Source organism: Schistocerca piceifrons, chromosome X, assembly GCF_021461385.2.
Source record: "Schistocerca piceifrons isolate TAMUIC-IGC-003096 chromosome X, iqSchPice1.1, whole genome shotgun sequence".
NCBI lineage: Eukaryota > Metazoa > Arthropoda > Insecta > Orthoptera > Acrididae > Schistocerca > Schistocerca piceifrons.
The window spans coordinates 408,666,516-408,685,732 of record NC_060149.1 but is presented as its reverse complement, the minus strand read 5'-3'; the positions used below and the strand labels follow the sequence as shown (position 1 = coordinate 408,685,732).

The 19,217-nt window shown below is 43.6% G+C and overlaps 1 non-coding gene across 1 annotated transcript; it reads right to left on the bottom strand.

Annotated features, from left to right (window-relative positions):
* Window positions 1-18,298: 18,298 nt before the first annotated feature.
* On the bottom strand, window positions 18,299-18,373 carry Trnas-cga. Its single transcript has one exon. It is a non-coding gene; the product is annotated as a tRNA-Ser (tRNA).
* Window positions 18,374-19,217: the final 844 nt, after the last annotated feature.

Below are 19,217 nucleotides of genomic sequence, written 5' to 3'. Positions count from 1 at the left end.
CATAGTATTGCCACTTTCACAAGTTGGTCAGTCAAAGAATTTAGAGATGACGCCTTCTTCCAAGCTTACGTCATCCACTCATCACTCCATATAAACTTTTACAACTCTCATGTTACAAAAACATTTCCACAAAATTATATCATTTAATGTAATATTTATGTATCGTACATGTGTTTGGAAAAAAAGAGAAACAGCTATACAACTGCAACATTATTGTGAACATGTATACACAACTAACTCCCTGCAGATTCTTTAATCTCATATCTATGTTTGCCATTTGTTGGTTGGTTTCATACTCTGTTTTGTTTAATACATCAACAATCTGGGCCACTGTACCACCGCTAACATTATTTGACTCTCTCAATATGACTAATGCTAGCAACAGTGGTAGCTTGTGTACAGGCATTGTGGAACAGAAGGGACCCCCCCATTTCCATTAGATATTACTGATAACATTTAATATGGTGAGTCCTTTTTTTTTAACTCTTTCTTTATACTTGTACAATATATCTGGCATTCCCCAAGTTAGTGTTATAGGCCCTTTGCTGTTCCTTATCTATATAAACGATTTGGGAGACAATCTGAGCAGCCGTCTATGGTTGTTTGAAGATAACACTGTCATTTATCGACTAATAAAGTCATCAGAAGATTAAAAAACTGCAAAATGATTTATAAAAGATATCTGAATGGTGTGAAAAGTGGCAGTTGAATCTAAATAATGAAAAGTGTGAGGTCATACACATGATTACTAAAAGGAACTCAATAAACTTCGATTACATGATAAAGCAGTCTAATTTAAAAGCTGTAAATTCAACTAAATACCTAGGTATTACAATTAGGAACAACTTAAATTGGAATGAACACATAGAAAATGTTGTGAGCAAGGCTAACCAAAGACTGCATTTTATTGGCAGGACACTTAGAAAATGTAACAGACCTACTAAGGAGACTGCCTACACTATGCTTGTCTGTCCTCTTTTAGAATACTGCTGTGTGGTGTGGGACCCTTATCAGATAGGACTGATGGAGTACATTGAAAAAGTTCAAAGAAAGGCAGTATGTTTTGTATTATTGTGAAATATGGGAGAGAGTGTCACAGAAATGATACAGGATTTGGGCTGGAAATCATTAAAAGAAAAGCGTGTTTCGTTGTGATGGAATCTTTTCATGAAATTTCAGTCACCAACTTTCTCCTCCAAATGTGAAAATATTTTGTTGACACTGACCTTCATAGGGAGGAATGGTCACCACGATAAAATAAGGGAAATTAGAGCTCGAACGGAAAGATATAGGTGTTCATTCTTTCCATGAGCTATATGAGGTTGGAATAATAGAGAATTGTGAAGGTGATTTCTATGAACCCTCTGCCACACACTTAGATGTGATTTGTAAAGTATCCATGTAGATATAGATGTAGATAATTATAATCTTAATGTCAGTTCAGAGTTCCAGCAGTGTGGCTTTCAGCTGTTGTGTGCATGTGCACATATGAATCTGCAAGTGACACTGCAAGGGAGAGAGAGCACTGTTGCTCGTACAGTGCCAATCCTATCAAAATGATGCTGGGGGAAGGTCTTTTTTCATTCTATGTGATGTTATGATTAAAAAGCCATGTACTATATTCTTTGAAGTGTAGAATTAGATTATTATCCTGCTTCCAGCTGTTCTATTTAATTTATTTTTTCAGTTCTTTTGTCTTATAAAACACTTTAGACATGGCCCTGCAGCTCCAAGAAATAAGTTACCTGACAGTAAGTGAACTTTGAAAGTTTAAGTTTTCATAGTTTCCTTTCCATGAGGAAGTTACAGTTAAAAAAAAAGACGTTGTTTAACACCTGATGATATAATATCTCAACCAGATATCAAATGAAATATGCATTGTTTTGCTTCCCATGCTTGTAATTTGGAGGTTTTGTGACATTTACAAAAGATGCATTTGGAAATACAGACAAAATGAGAGGAAAACCTAAAAATCATGAGAAGTCCAAGAAGCACACTGATAAAAGTACTTTCATTGTCACTTTTAGGAATTTTAAATATTATGGAGAAACTTAATGATGAATACAGAATTTCAGTTAAAGAGCATAATATAAAGGTTAAAAATAACCACAAAATTTTGACCAAAATCATATACTAAAATTTCGTTTGTGGAAACTGTGAAACTATCTTATATGGACATGACAAAAAGATGATTCAGGAAATCCATAGATATTTAGCGGATTAGTAAATTTTGCATCTAAATTATATTCAGATTTGAAGAAGCACTTAGAAACCACTGCAGTCTTCAAAGATATTTCTAAGGCCATTTGGAATGAGACTCTTGACTGCCTGCTACAAATATGTGAGGAGACAAGGACGGAAATTAGAAAAGCTTCCTTTGTAGCTGTCATGGTTGATGACACAATAGATGTTCACATCACCTTAAAATGGTCCTTGTTCTACACTAAGGTGACAAAAGTCATAGGATATCTCCTAATACCATGTCGGACCTCCTTTTGCCTGGCATAATGCAGCAACTTGGTGTGTCATGGACTCAACAAGTCGTTGGCAGTCCCCTGCAGAAATACTGAGCCATGCTGCTTTTATAGCAGTCCATAATTGCGAAAGTGTTGCTGGTGTAAGATTTTGTGTATGAACTGACCTCTCAGTTATGTTCTATAAACGGTCAATGAGATTCCTGTTGGGCCATTTTGGTGGCCAAATCATTTGCTCAAATTGTCCAGAATGTTCTTCAAACTGATTGTGGACAATTGTGGCTTGGTGATATGGTGCATTGTCATCCATAAAAATTCCATCATTGATTGGGAATATGAAGTCCATGAATGGTTGCAAATGGTGTTCAAGAAGCTGACATAATTTCCAGTCAATGACTCATGTAAACATAGTCCAAAACATTTTGGAATCACTACCAGCTTGCAAAGTGCCTTGTTGACAACTTGGATCCATCGCTTTGTGGGGTTTGTGCCACACTTGAACCCTACCTCAGCTCTTACCAACTGAAATTAGGACTCATATGAGCAGGCCATGGTTTTCCGGTCTTCTAGGGTCCAACAGATATGATCATGAGGCCAGGAGAGGAGCTGCAGCTGATGTCACCCTGTTAGTGAAGACAATCGTGTTGGTCATCTGCTGCCATAGAGCATTAACTCCAAAAAATTTCCTCAGGTATCATCAAGAGGTCGAGAAGAAGAGTATTGATTTCTTTTTCTTTGTTGGCGTTTGGCCATTACTGTACAGTTAGCCATAACATGGGTGAAGTATCATTCTTAATGATTATTCTACTATGCAATTCATTAAATGTTGTTAAAAAGGGGTATGAATAAATGATTGATGCATGACACCACTAGAAACCACTTTTATCTAATATCGTGTAGGGCCCCCATGAGCACGCAGAAGTGCCACAACAGAACATGGCATGGACTCAATCAATATATGAAGTAGTGCTGGAGGGAATTGACACCATGAATCCTGCAGGGCTGTCCCTAATGTTGTAAGAGTACAAGGAGATGGAGATCTCTTCTGAACAGTACGTTGCAAGGCATCACAGATATGCTCAATAACGTTCATGTCTGGGGAGTGTGGTGGCCAGAAGAAGTGTTTAAACTCAGCAGAGTGTTCGTGGAGCCACTCTGTAGTAATTCTGGATATGCAGGGTCTTGCATTGTCCTGCTGAAATTGCCCAAGTCTGTCTGAATGCACAATGGACATGAATGGATGCAGGTGATCAGATAGGATGTTTATGTACATGCTACCTGTCAGAGTCATATCTAGAAATATCAGGGGTCCCGTATCACTCCAGCTGCACACACCCCACACCATTACAGAACCTCCAACATCTTGAACAGTCCCCTGCTGACATGCACGGTCCACAGAGTCATGAAGTTGTCTCCATGCCCGTAAATGTCCATCCGCTCGATACAATTAGACATGTTTCCAGTCATCAACAGTCCAATGTCTGTGTTGACAGGTCCAGCCAAGGCATAAAGCTTTGTGTTGTGCAGCCATCAAGAGTACACGAGTGGGCTTTCGGCTCTGAAAGCCCATATCAATAACGTTTCATTGAATGGTTCACACGCTGACACTTATTGGTGGCCCAGCATTGAAATCTGCAGCAATTTTTGGAAGGGTTGCACTTCTGTCAAGCTGAATGATTCTCTTCAGTTGTTGATAGTACTGTTCTTGTACATTCTTTTTCCGGCTGCAGCGATGTCTGAGATTTGATGTTTTGCCAGGTTCCTGATATTCACAGCACACTCGTGAAATGGGCATACAGGAAAATCCCCATTTCATTACCTCGGAGATGTTGTGTCCCATCACCCAAGCTCTGACTGTAACACTACATTCAAACTCACTTGAATCTTGATAATGTGCTACTGTAAAAGCAGTAACTGATCTAACAACTGTGCCAGACACTTGTCATACATAGGCGTTGCCGACCGCGGTGCTGTATTCTGCCTGTTTACATATCTCTGTATTTGAATACGCATGCTTATACCAGTTTCTTTGGTGCTTCAGTGTGATAATAATAATAATAGGAAAAACATAGGATAATACCAAAACCAACACATCCTGTACATCAAGAGCAGTCAGACTTTTTTATCCACTTACCCTCTGCCCACTTTTGTATCTCTGTTAGTAGTAAAACTTCTTCACAATAATGGTGATTTACAAAGTAGAGAAATAACTTTACTTTGTAAAAGTTATGACATAGAGTTTCAGCAAGTTAAAGCATATAATAATTAGTCACCAAATATTTTATGTCAAAATTTTATGATAACCTAATGAGAATGTTTTCAAAACCCCTGCAGCATACCACCGACCATGAAAGCTGAAACACCCACTACTAGGTGGTAGGAACCAGGCTGACTACCACTGCTGTGAAATGTTTCTTGATAGATCAAGCATATTTAAGTGGATGAACATCACATTTAATACTAGTGCAATCTTTTGGGTTGACATGACACTGCAGCTGATGTTGTAAGAGGAAAATTGTTGTTAACAAATGCAAGGATAAAGGATTTTTGTTGTCTTGCACTCGGCATATGAGAAAAGGAGATGATTCATGTCTCCTTCATTGTATAAATCACATAACAGAGATTTCTTAAATCCTGTTCAGAGCAGGTGGGTCAGCAATATGCTATGATTTTATCAATAGTGCATAATCATTTATATGAATCATCTGTTCTGAACCCAATCAGAAAACCAAGGTGGTGATGCTATTTTAGGTGGCAACTGGCCATAATACACTTTTGGACATCTTGGTTGAATCCCATTCCGTGTGCTAGTCGTTTCTCATGTTTTGATTGATTATGCTCAATGACTCTTGGTAATTTATGATGTCACCTAAGTTCATTACTCATTTCACTAAGCTGTCTGCTACTTCATTGTGAAAGGTGTCACTGTGCCCTTGAGCCACAAGAAATTTATTACTATTCCTGTAACATCTTCTTTAATTATATCTATAATTATAAGTGACACACTTTTGTTCCATTTTGGTTCTTTGAGGTTCTCTAGTATGCTTCAACAATTAGTTAGTATCACCATACTCCTTCATGTGCCAGAAGTGCCATATTTTACTGTTACGCTAACTGTGATGACTTCTGCATAGTAGATTGGCATCTTCACAGGTAGAGAATACAGGGCTTCATAATTTTCTGTATGGTTGTACATTGCACAATCTACTTTGACAATGTCAATTATCTTTGTTCCACATGTATAAATGTTCAATGAATTCAGGAAGATGGTACTGAGCAAAATGCTAATTTTAGTCTTCAAGTTTAAGGAACCTTTATATTGTACAATATTGTTGAGGATTAGTATGTTTTCTTCTTGATAGCTGTGTTGATCTTTTCATGCAAATTAAAATGAGAAGAATGGTTTTCATTTTTAAAAGAATATAACAAGCTTGAACTTAACAGTTTACATAAAGAAAGTAAAAAAAAAAAAACTTTGACCTTGGAGGGAAGAGAGACCAGATGTTGGCTACTCCACAATGTGCTGATCACATACATGTATTCCTCCCTGCAGGCGAGCAGGTGGCTGACCCTTGCACCCTTAAGTGACATTAGTTGGGGACCATAGTGTCCAGAGGTAATGAAGGTGACACTGGCAGCAGGGTGTCAGGTGCTGGCATCATTGTAGGAGGTGCCTGCGTTGGTGTAGTAGGCACCTGCATCAGCGTAGGAGGCACCTGTGGACAAGTTGATGAAGCCTTGGCAGGCCACCCCCTTGGCGACAGCAGGTACCCCAGGGGCATTGAGGTGCCAAGCTGCATCGCATGTGTGCGGTTGGGCCATTCTTAGAACAGCTGGAGACTATGTCAGGAGGGTGGCTGGGCATGGCCTGCATGGCATGCTGCCTACAGTAAGTGGTGATGCTGATGGAAGAGATGGTGACACAGCAGTCCACAGGGAGGCGTCAGTGCCCACCAGAGGGTGTAGCTGACAGTAGTGGTGTGTCACAAGGCACTTGTTGGTATGCACATGAATACATGGTGCCCACACTGGCTGTTGATGATACCTGGAATTCAGCATGGGGGTCATCCAAAGCCTTGGGCCTAGACCAGAGTTTTGGGTACAGACCACAATGACATCAATGAGACTACAGGATGCCTCTCTGGCAATAGGAGAAGCAGCAGCATCCATGGCTGTCGGCTGTGCAAGAGTTCAGTTGGGTTCTTGTTCCCAAATTGAGTTGTTCTGTAAGAACTGATAAAGAATGTAAGGGCCTCTTCCGCCGAAAATTCTGTGAAATATTTGCGTTTTGAAAGTCTGCACGAGACTTTCTGCCTCGCCATTGGATTGTGCATGGAAGGGAGGCATAAAGCGGTGGATGCCTTTATATGAGCAATAGTTTTCAAAAGATTGACCCACTAATTGGAGCCTATTGTCTTAAACCACTGTGAGGCCTTCAATAGGAAAACGTTGCTGTCAGCAAATTGACCATTGCATCTGCTGTGATAGATGGATAACGAGCAACATTATGAAGGTGGTTCGATGAACCCTCTGTCAGGCACAAATGAACATAAGGAATTTTGGTAGAGTCATTAACAACCAACAACCAAAAAGTGTCTAAGAAAGGTCCAGCAAAGTCGATATGGATTCTTTTCCGAGGCAGCGTGGGCACTAGCGAAGAGGAAGAAACAATGTGTAGTACTGATTGTTGATTTGAATAACTGTGCCAGGTCACAACCATGCGGTCCACCTCATGATCAGTATCAGGCCAGACCACATGCCAAAGTTCCCGTTGTTTAGCGCAGGAGGCTCCCCAATTATCCTGATGTAACAGGTTGCGAGCCTTCTTACACAATGTTACTGGACTTACAGCACGGGGAGTACCTTCTTCCATTGACAAAATGACACCACCGTATAACAAAGAAATATGATGACGAAAAGCATAGAAGTTGCACAATAGGTCGGATTTCACCTGTGTCGTGTCATGCGCACCATTTACTTAAGCACCAGTTCCGCAGCTGCTGCTGATGCATTCCTGGAATGGTAATGGGGAAACCATCAATAACCTGTCTTGCTTCCGTCTCAAGTTGAAAACAACAGTTATTCCCGATCAACCAATGGACTGATCCGCATAGGTAACCAAGGCGTTTGTGTGCTGCGAAGTAGGACGGAAATGAGACTCGTAATTATATCTCGAGAAAAATAAAGGAAATACTGAAGGCTTCGTCAGGTAAAGCACCTCAAGTGTGAAACGAAGAAACTAAAGGTGTACCACATAAAAATACATGAAATTTCCTTGTGGCATAAACAATCGCAAGGTCTGTTTTTTTGACTTATGAATAGTGCTGCTAAGCTCTAAGACAGAATGTTTCCCAGGTCGAAAGTCCACAAGGCAAGACGCAGAATATAATTTGTTTTTTAGGCTGCACAAATGCCTCTTCACAGGCTGATGACCATTCAAAAGCAAACATTTACGAAGCAACTGGTGCAGTGGGCGAACCAGAGCTGTGGAACCTATTTTAAGGAGAAACACCTATAGTTTTCACAGCCTGGTCGGACAAGGCAAAGCCATAACAGTGGCGACATGCTCTTTCAGGGACTGAACATCCTGCCAGGAAAAGTCGTGACAGATACACAACAGATGGTTGAAAAAAAATGATTTAATAAGATTACACTTAAAGGCATGCTGTTTGCAAAGCAGTAATGAAAGAAGAGAGGTTATGCAAGCATTCCTCTGTCACACCGCCCTTTACTACAATATCACTAAGATAGTTGGTGCAGCAAGGAACCTCCACCGTGAGTTGCTCCAAAAAGTGATGGAAAATAGCTGGCGTGCTAGCCACCACTGATATTAAACCTTGTTATATATTAAGGCCAAATTTGCATTCATGACAAGTAATTGTTTTGATGCGTTATCAAATGGAACCTGTGGGTAGGCCTCAGCTAAGTCGATCTTGGAAAATAATTGGCCCCTGGCCAATTCTGGAAATAATTCATCAGTTCAAGGCAGAACGTATGTGTTCACAACAGACGATGCACCTTAAAGTCTCCAGATGGTTTTTTGACACTCACTAATGGTATAGTCCACTCACCGGTTGAGATCGGTCGAACAGCGCCTAGTGACATCAACCATTCCAGCTCTGACTTGACTTGTTCGTGTAAGGAGACAGGTACAGGCCATGGCCAGAAAAAAAAGAGGGGGGCTGAGGCGAAGGTTTAAGTGTAATATGGGCCTTGAAGTTGTTCACACACCTTAATCCCTCAGAAAACAAATCTGAAAATTAAGAACACAGTGTATATAGGTCTTGATAAGGACCAATACAAGAAGTACAGTGTCGGCAGTAGAAAATTCAAAAGCAACGGAGGCATCTAACCCAAAAAAATTTTTAGTATGAGGATCGTTAACAACCAAATCCAAAGTGCGCGGGGCATTGACTACCTCTTCGCTCAGCGAGCTTGTTGCTGTGCACCGATGTGGTTCGCTATCAACGATAGCGACGTCTCCCCACACTTCGATTTCGTAACCTGCAGCGCGGGAGACTTCATAGGACTGAGCAGTGTTCAAAACTTCGTCCAGAGACGGATCGCTACAGTGAAGGGAACTCTGATGAACTTCTTTATCGGGCGTTAGGCAGATGATCGCATCCCTAATCGTTCAGTCTATATGGGGTTCCTTGGAGGTTTCAGTAACAAAGCGACACTTATGGCTCAAACCCTGTAGCTCCGCCGCCCAAGCCTGATAAGACTGATGGGCTGCTCGCGGCACTGGTAAAATTCGGTGAGAACGGAAATGACACGGATGCGTTTACGACGGTAAGACGGCAACTACACCTTTCATCAAACGAGAGTGATGGAGGTTCTTGGGGTCGTCATATAGGAGAGAAGTGATTGAAGTATCGCTTTTTTTTCTTTATTGTTATTTTGCACCTCTTACAAAGGTGGGCTGGCAGCGGATAAGCCTACTCCGCTCTTCAGCCACAAGCAATTCAATAAAGAGACAATGAGGAGAAAAAGGTAACAGATTGGTGGTTAAAAACAGTAGAGACAAAAATTAAAAAACACGAAGCCGTTCACACTCGACGAAAAAACACGAAAAACTGTCGGCACTGCGCAAAAGCACGGATGACTGACACGGTAGAACCGCTCGGCCACCGCGGCCGGCTCCGTCTTCAAAAATAACTTGTATAAAAGTGAGAAATGTACATTTCGCGTAAGAAGTTCAAAGTGTATTGCCAACAACATCCCTATCTCAGATTGGGTAAAGTGGATTTTTTAAACTGGGGGGAGGGGGAGGGGGGGGTCTGTCGGGGTATAGGACTACTGTATACATCCAAGCTGCAGCTGTTTGTCTCGCTGTGCACCGCGGCCAGCAGCATGAGTGGGCACGAGACTTCAGTCGACCGGATGTCGCTGATGAGCTTAGCCTGTGACGAGCAGTTACAAAGAATACTCCGAACTGTCACCTCTTGCCAATGGCTGGGGGGGGGGGGGGGTAAGTCACAGTGGCGGAGCTCTCTAGATGACTGACTAGCGAAGTAACCAGTATGGAGGGTGAGGACATGTGTGTTTTGTGAGAAGATTCAATATGACAGTTGTTTGTGCTGGACGATTATTCCTCCCAAGTACATTGGTCGGTAGTCTCTTCGACCTCCGAGCATTTGGTAGGCGCAGCGTATGGATGCCGGAGGATGGGTGTGCAGCAGCTGATGTGTGTGCGAGTCTCTCGTGACTGGCGAGCATGTGACGACATGATATCCCGGCTGGCGGCTCTCAGCAGTCAGTACATGGGGTGCTCTTTGCGAACGTGAGTGTGTGTGTGATCAGTAGGATTTTTTCACCAGATATGTTTAGTGGAAACGTTGTGGTGGAAGAGCGGGCTTTTGCTGTCAAACGTTCGTGCACACAAGACTTCGGATATATTTAGCAGAACGATTTATTTGTGGCAGAAATTTAGTTACTTAATTTGCAGAAAGTTTGTATGTGATTCTTTTCTTACAAAGAAGTATCATCGTAAGGTAGTAGTGAGTGTTTTAAGCGATCTATTCGACTTCTGTAAATTGTTAAACAATTAATTTGACAGGGTAGAGCAAATTGACTATTTCCTTCTAACTTTGATATCGAAATTGCGTCAGCACTCCCTTCGTCCCCAGCATTAGCCAAATGGAACGTAGGAGTGATGAAAACCTCTGACTCTATGTTTGGAGACGTTGGTTTACACACACAAGCAGGAAGCAGCCGAGAGGGAGAGAGAGAGAGAGAGAGAGAGAGAGAGAGAGAGAGGGAGAGAGAGAGAGGGGGGAAAGAGAGGGAGAGAGAGGGGGTGAGAGAGAGGGAGAGAGGGGGGAGAGAGGGGGGAGAGAGGAGGGAGAGAGAGGGGGAGAGAGAGGGGAGAGAGGGAGAGAGAGGGAGGGAGAGAGAGAGGGAGAGAGAGGGAGAGGGAGTCTGGAATTTCTCGATCGACAGAAAGCCGCCACTTTATGCATTGTTTGGGGCTGCGATCTGTGATCGGTGGTACTTAGTATCGTGACCTGTAATAATTAGGATATTGGGCGGTTTCTGACGTCTGTGGTGACGCCTGAATGACAGACACATGTGTGGGAAACCCCAAATGCAGCTACTATACCGCACTTCATTCCATTTTTCGGTGCTTACAATTATTACGTCATGGGAAGCGGGGGTAGGGGTGAAGACGTGAGCTCAACCTAATGCGGGAGGCCCTGTCTCCCTTAAGCTGATTAAATAAAGAATAAGCATCAATCTATTACTGACATCGATTTGAATTTCGTGTTGCGAGTTACTTCCTCTTCAGCACAGACTGAGTCCTTTTCCCACAAATTTTTCCTAGGAGGTGTAGGGAGGGAGGGAGCGAGAGGATGGGGGTGAGAGGTCCTCTAGTGGTGACACTCTGCACAAGCTCAGTCGATCCCTGCTCATACCCAGAAAACGCCTCCAATCCGTAGCAGTGTAATTACGTAATTAGGACATGTAGTTGCTGGTCAAAATAATACTTGCACCTTTCAGACCAACAGCTCAGCAAAGACCGAGAATTTCCCGATTTAATTACTTATTTTCAGTGTATATTACAAGGTGTGCATCTTCCAGCACAGCAGGGAATGATGATTTTTTCCCGCCAAATGAAAAGATACAACCCCTGCAAACTGAATTTTATAAATAAACAATATACACTCCTGGAAATGGAAAAAAGAACACATTGACACCGGTGTGTCAGACCCACCATACTTGCTCCGGACACTGCGAGAGGGCTGTACAAGCAATGATCACACGCACGGCACAGCGGACACACCAGGAACCGCGGTGTTGGCCGTCGAATGGCGCTAGCTGCGCAGCATTTGTGCACCGCCGCCGTCAGTGTCAGCCAGTTTGCCGTGGCATACGGAGCTCCATCGCAGTCTTTAACACTGGTAGCATGCCGCGACAGCGTGGACGTGAACCGTATGTGCAGTTGACGGACTTTGAGCGAGGGCGTATAGTGGGCATGCGGGAGGCCGGGTGGACGTACCGCCGAATTGCTCAACACGTGGGGCGTGAGGTCTCCACAGTACATCGATGTTGTCGCCAGTGGTCGGCGGAAGGTGCACATGCTCGTCGACCTGGGACCGGACCGCAGCGACGCACGGATGCACGCCAAGACCGTAGGATCCTACGCAGTGCCGTAGGGGACCGCACGGCCACTTCCCAGCAAATTAGGGACACTGTTGCTCCTGGGGTATCGGCGAGGACCATTCGCAACCGTCTCCATGAAGCTGGGCTACGGTCCCGCACACCGTTAGGCCGTCTTCCGCTCACGCCCCAACATCGTGCAGCCCGCCTCCAGTGGTGTCGCGACAGGCGTGAATGGAGGGACGAATGGAGACGTGTCGTCTTCAGCGATGAGAGTCGCTTCTGCCTTGGTGCCAATGATGGTCGTATGCGTGTTTGGCGCCGTGCAGGTGAGCGCCACAATCAGGACTGCATACGACCGAGGCACACAGGGCCAACACCCGGCATCATGGTGTGGGGAGCGATCTCCTACACTGGCCGTACACCAATGGTGATCGTCGAGGGGACACTGAATAGTGCACGGTACATCCAAATCGTCATCGAACCCATCGTTCTACCATTCCTAGACCGGCAAGGGAACTTGCTGTTCCAACAGGACAATGCACGTCCGCATGTATCCCGTGCCACCCATCGTGCTCTAGAAGGTGTAAGTCAACTACCCTGGCCAGCAAGATCTCCGGATCTGTCCCCCATTGAGCATGTTTGGGACTGGATGAAGCGTCGTCTCACGCGGTCTGCACGTCCAGCACGAACGCTGGTCCAACTGAGGCGCCAAGTGGAAATGGCATGGCAAGCCGTTCCACAGGACTACATCCAGCATCTCTACGATCGTCTCCATGGGAAAATAGCAGCCTGCATTGCTGCGAAAGGTGGATATACACTGTACTAGTGCCGACATTGTGCATGCTCTGTTGCCTGTGTCTATGTGCCTGTGGTTCTGTCAGTGTGATCATGTGATGTATCTGACCCCAGGAATGTGTCAATAAAGTTTCCACTTCCTGGGACAACGAATTCACGGTGTTCTTATTTCAATTTCCAGGAGTGTATATTCTGTTACGTAATTCACACTGATTTCAATTTCGTATCTCCGGCTCAGATTGAGTCTTTTTTCTCCAGCCAATTTCCAGATGGGGAAGGGAAGGAGGGTGTAGGATTTGGGAGGGGAGGACTGAGGGATTTCCTAGGGAGGAGGAGGAGGAGGAGGGGATAATTAATTGGTCAATTTAATTAATTAGTCAATTAATTTGTTAGCTTAAGTGTGCTTGTATCAGCATGGAGGAGGGGTAATGGTTGGGGATATCCAAGAGCGGTAGGGGAGGTGGAGGAGGAGTGGGAGGGGGAGGGGTGGGGTCAGGGGTTTCTCGGAAGGATGGATTATCTGTAGGTGTTCATAAATCAGTTAGCATAACAAATTAAGGGGAAGGGGAGGGGATCATAAATCATGTTTGCTCCTGAATGTATGCCTGCCCCAGACTGTATGCAACCCACACGAGCAAACTCTGCTTGTGCCACCTTGCCCCATTGCTACTGAAACCATCTTTTAACTGCCACATCACCACATGCAAAATTTTAGAGTAGGTTCTTCTAACGTTTGTTTTCGAACTGTAGTATTATCCCAGGACATTTAGTGATTGATACATCCATATGTTGGGCTTGAAAGAGACTTCTGAATATTTTTTAATATTCGTCACATTTGGTTTTCAACACTGCTTCGAATTCATAAATTTTTTAACACATTAGAAAATGTCATAAACGCTGGTTTGAAGGATATCAAATAAGACATGTGGGAGAGAGGGAAAATATCTGCAAAAGTATATAGAACGAAATTGAAGCTGACATCTCGCATCCTGATTGCAGAACTACAAGCAGCAGTTCAGGCTTCTTCATCCCACTGAACTGGATCTGTTATGTTCTTGAAAAGTGATTCTGGCTGCTTGCGATTTAAGATTTTCACCAAACGAGATACAGAACACCACGTGGCAGACACAAGTCGGTAGTTTCTTTACTTTATCTAGAACCAAGGTTCGTTTTTAACTTCAAGAAAAACGTAACAAGACCACCCGAAGAGAGGAAAAAGAATTCAGCGTTCTTTAATCTTTGACACAGCTTGCGATAGCACTGAATTCAGTAGGTGAGCGATATGGTGAATAAACATTGCAGTAGATAACGTTTTTATCACTCTTTATTGCAATCCAGTCCAATAACGAGTCAGCTGCAGCTCCATCTTAACTCCGAGCACGGTCCTGAATTTTAGAACATAAAGGAAATTTTAGAAACCTTTTGTGGTGTCACCGCCAGACACCACACTTGCTAGGTGGTAGCTTTAAATCGGCCGCGGTCCATTAGTACATGTCGGACCTGCGTGTCGCCACTGTCAGTGATCGCAGACCGAGCGCCACCACACGGCAGGTCTCGAGAGACGGACTAGCACTCGCCTCAGTTGTACGGACGACTTAGCTAGCGACTACACGGACGAAGCCTCGCTCCTTGGCCGAGCAGATAGTTAGAATAGCCTTCAGCTAAGTCCATGGCTACGAGCTAGCAAGGCGCCATTAGCCTTACATAGCAATTGATAGTTATCGTATGAAGCATGTCTCTTCAAGAACGATGTATACAACAAGGATGGATTAAAGTTAAGTATTCCAGAAGCTACGTACTTTTCTTTATAGCATTCATTACGTATCCTGTTTCAGACCTCACGCCATCCTTCGTGTGTTTATAGCGTGCATTGCGGTCCCCTCAAATCACACTGTGTCGGCACTTCTGTCGACACATCACCTTTCATTGCAATGATTAACATCCGTGGCACAGCGAACTGCCGAGAAGACTTGCGAGAAATTACACACATCGGTTGCTTCATCCAGAATAACAGACAGAGTTAGATTCATTTTCCTCGTTTTTTATTTTACTCATGCGTGTTTTTAAAATAGAAACAGTCAAGTCATTCTGTATTAGATTCAAAGACATTGTTAAAATAATTAGACTCCCAAACAGCGTTGAAATGTGGGACATTTTAATCCTTCGGCTGGACGCCATTGTCGTGGTAAGACTCCTGTAAGTTGAAGTGCATTGTAGCTTTTAAGGACACAGATTGGCCATTAAATATTTATTGATGCATACGTCTAGTATTTCGTAGTTGAAAATGTACTGTTTACATATTCCAGTGCATCTGAACAAAAATACTGAAGACCTGTGCTGCGTTTAATTGCACGAATAAATTTCGGAAAGGAATCAATATTATCTTCCATAGGTACCTGGACATGTTTAGATGTTTTATATGAAGAACTTTCGATCATAGCATTTACATTTTCGGGAGGATACATCACTGACTTGACTTTTGTTTTTAACAGCAGCTGCCATTTTTGACAGAACTGATGGGCACAAGGCTCGAAATATTTCATTTTTCTGTGGAGTAAATTAGCTCAGATTTTTATGAGAACACCACAGAGTCAGAGATCAGGATTAACCTGCATGGTGTACATGATACGAAACGGTAACAATGTAGTGTACCAGATACAGGAAAAAAATCAGATTTCACTCCAAAAGTTTTTAGCACTAAAAAACGAAATTCTTCAATTCACTCTCATGCTAACGCAGTAATCCACATTGAATTGACAACAAACAATTCCTGCAAATTTCTTGTATGTGAATAAAGTCGATAAACAGTGACATGTCTGGTTGCCGTTATTTCACAGATTAAATTGTTATTCTGTAATTACATACATCATTGAGGCAGGATGGATTCTGCTTCAAGTACCTTTCCCAGAAATTTCTCTAATTTCTTTCTGTCGCGCAAGACTAACTGAAAGCTGGAATTTTTATTGTTCCTCAAATAAAGAAATTCGTGAAGGACGAAGATTTTGATAAGACAATGAATAAGAGAAAAAAAGGACGCGTGGGGCACCTTCCGATCAGTTACTGATAACTTTCTAGGGACTAACGAATATCATAATTACAAATCCATTGTTGAAAATTGTTGCACAATTTCAAGAAGATGGGCTGTATTATGAGTGTGAAAGTCCGCTTTCTACACTCACATATCAGCTACTTTCCGAAAAATTTGGACATTATAGTGAAGATCAGGGTGAACGTTTTCACCGAGATATTAAGATGGAGAGGAGGTACCATGGGAACTGGAATACAACAATGATGGCCGACTAGACTTGGATGTTGAAGAGGAGCAGTCATCATATGCAAGGATCTTCAAGGAAGTCAAAGAGAAAGTTTAAAAATTAATGAAACAATGCTGATTTCTTGGTTTTATACAAGACAGCCATTAAATAAATTACGGGAGTTCTGTAGAGTATTTCTAAATGTATTTTTTCTTTAGATGTGTTTTGATTAAAAACTCACCTTATGTAAAATGGTATCTGAATATGTTAGTAGGCTTAAACGTTAAAAACATCAAAATATTACTTCTTATCTTGGTGAAAACCTGGCGAAAACGAAAGTTATTTCTAGAATCAGCATAAAACATAGATTCAAGAACATCCACTTTCAACGAGTCATCTGACAAAAAGTTTTGACATGCAGACTAGTGTAATCACATACGCAAACACCGAGCAAGGTGGCGCAGTGGTTAGCACACTGGACTCGCATTCGGGAGGACGACGGTTCAATCCCGCGTAAGCCATCCTGTTTTAGGTTTTCCGTGATTTCCCTAAATCGCTTCAGACAATGCCGGGATGGTTCCTTTGAAAGAGCACGGCCGACTTCCTTCCCCGTCCTTCCCTAATCCGATGACGCCGAGGACCTCGCTGTTTGGTCTCTTCCCCCAAACAACCCAACCCACCATACGCAAACAAAGTGATCGAAATGAAGTAACGCCCGATAGGTTTGCAACATACCTAAAGTACAAGCAACGGTGTTATGATCTTAGCTGACCAAGAATACCAGGAAACCAATCCTAGTCTACGCTGACTTATGATAACCTACGGTACGCTCCAGTACTTTTACAACTGTAGCTGTTATGACCTCACACCAAGTCCCACAGTCGATTCATTGCGGGATCTGGTGGCGGGGAGTAGCAGGCAGTCATCTCGGAGGTGCAGCTGCTGCTTGTACAGTTCTTGCGTGATACCTTTACTTATAAAAGTGCAAACTTACCAGTTTTTCCTAGAATCATGAAAAATTGGCAGTGCTAATAAAAAAGGAGAGGATATTGTATAATATTGCATTTACGAATCCATAAAAGGAATGTATCTAAATTTCAACGTTTCCATTAGTTTCGGTAGCACACTGGACTCGCATTCGGGAGGACGACGTTTCAAACCCGCTTACGTCCACCCTGATTTAGGTATTCTGTGATTTCCCTAAATCGCTTCAGACAAATGTCTGGATGGTTCCTTTGAAAGGGCACGGCCGATTTCCTTCCTCGTCTTTCCCTAATCCGATGGGCTCGATGACCTCGCTATTTGATCCCCTCCCCCAGTTTAGAGCGCGTAAACAATGCTTATCTTGCGTTCCTTGAATACAAACCTCTGGTACATAATTATTTTAAATGCTGTGTCTACAAGATAAGAGACAAAGCCATACACAGAGGGCACCACACGGCGAGGCCAGCTTCGTAGAATTCTGTGGCGTCTGCCTGCGTCGCATCGTGAGTTTTCCACGATATATCGGCAAACAGAATCGTTACGATCTTCAGGTGGTTCGTGATGACTGTTACTGTACTCTCGTCGGCGTCCTATACACGTTGGACACTAGCATATCCATGACGTCGCTCGTGGGTGGGGCTACTGGTGCCCGGCTGTGAACTGTGATCTCCAGTGCCTGCTCTGTTCTCAGATGCGGACCACACCGTACAGGGACAATTATTTTTCTATGTCCACTGCATGGTTCCACCCCTGACTAAGTGTTAGGTCACTATCTTTTTTATTAGACCATCTTAGATAATATCTGTCGCCTCTAATCATGCAATCCCAGATGGAGGACGATTGCAGAAGTATCTGTCCTCTGAAACTTCCTGGCAGATTAAAACTGTGTGCCCGACCGAGACTCGAACTCGGGACCTTTGCCTTTCGCGGGCAAGTGCTCTACCAACTGAGCTACCGAAGCACGACTCACGCCCGGTACTCACAGCTTTACTTCTGCCAGTACCTCGTCTCCTACCTTCCAAACTTTACAGAAGCTCTCCTGCGAACCATGCAGAACTAGCACTCCTGAAATAAAGGATATTGCGGAGACATGGCTTAGCCACAGCCTGGGGGATGTTTCCAGAATGAGATTTTCACTCTGCAGCGGAGTGTGCGCTGATATGAAACTTCCTGGCAGATTAAAACTGTGTGCCCGGCCGAGACTCGAACTCGGGACCTTTGCCTTTCGCGGGCAAGTGCTCTACCAACTGAGCTACCGAAGCACGACTCACGCCCGGTACTCACAGCTTTACTTCTGCCAGTACCTTTGCCCGCGAAAGGCAAAGGTCCCGAGTTCGAGTCTCGGTCGGGCACACAGTTTTAATCCGCCAGGAAGTTTCATATCAGCGCACAGTCCGCTGCAGAGTGAAAATCTCATTCTGGAAACATCCCCCAGGCTGTGGCTAAGCCATGTCTCCGCAATATCTTTTCTTTCAGGAGTGCTAGTTCTACATGGTTCACAGGAGAGCTTCTGTAAAGTTTGGAAGGTAGGAGACGAGGTACTAGCAGAAGTAAAGCTGTGAGTACCGGGCGTTAGTCGTGCTTTGGTAGCTCAGTTGGTAGATCACTTGCCCGCGAAAGGCAAAGGTCCCGAGTTCGAGTGTCGGTCGGGCACACAGTTTTAATCTGCCAGGAAGTTTCATATCAGCGCACACTCCGCTGCAGAGTGAAAATCTCATTCTATCTGTCCTTTGTTGTAAGCAATGGTATGGCCAGTTTTTATACTGCGGTTGGCCACCGTGGTCTGGCGTAATTCAGTGGGGCTTTTATGTTCACAGTACCTCTTTTCTACTGTGCATACAACTTCCCCAAAGTATGCCTTGCTCTAAGACAGGGGATTTGGTAGACGGTGGTTTGTGAAGGCCTAGATCATCCTTTACTGAACATAGTAGTGTGGTGGTCTTATAGGGCGGGCGAAATACATATTTAACATGGGATTGCTAGAATATTCTGCCGGCATTTCTGGAAGTATTGTTGACAAATCGATGCCCAATAATGATTTGCGCACCTTCATGCTGGTCTCTGGGCACAACCTGTACAAATGCACACCTTATGGGCATGTTGTTGT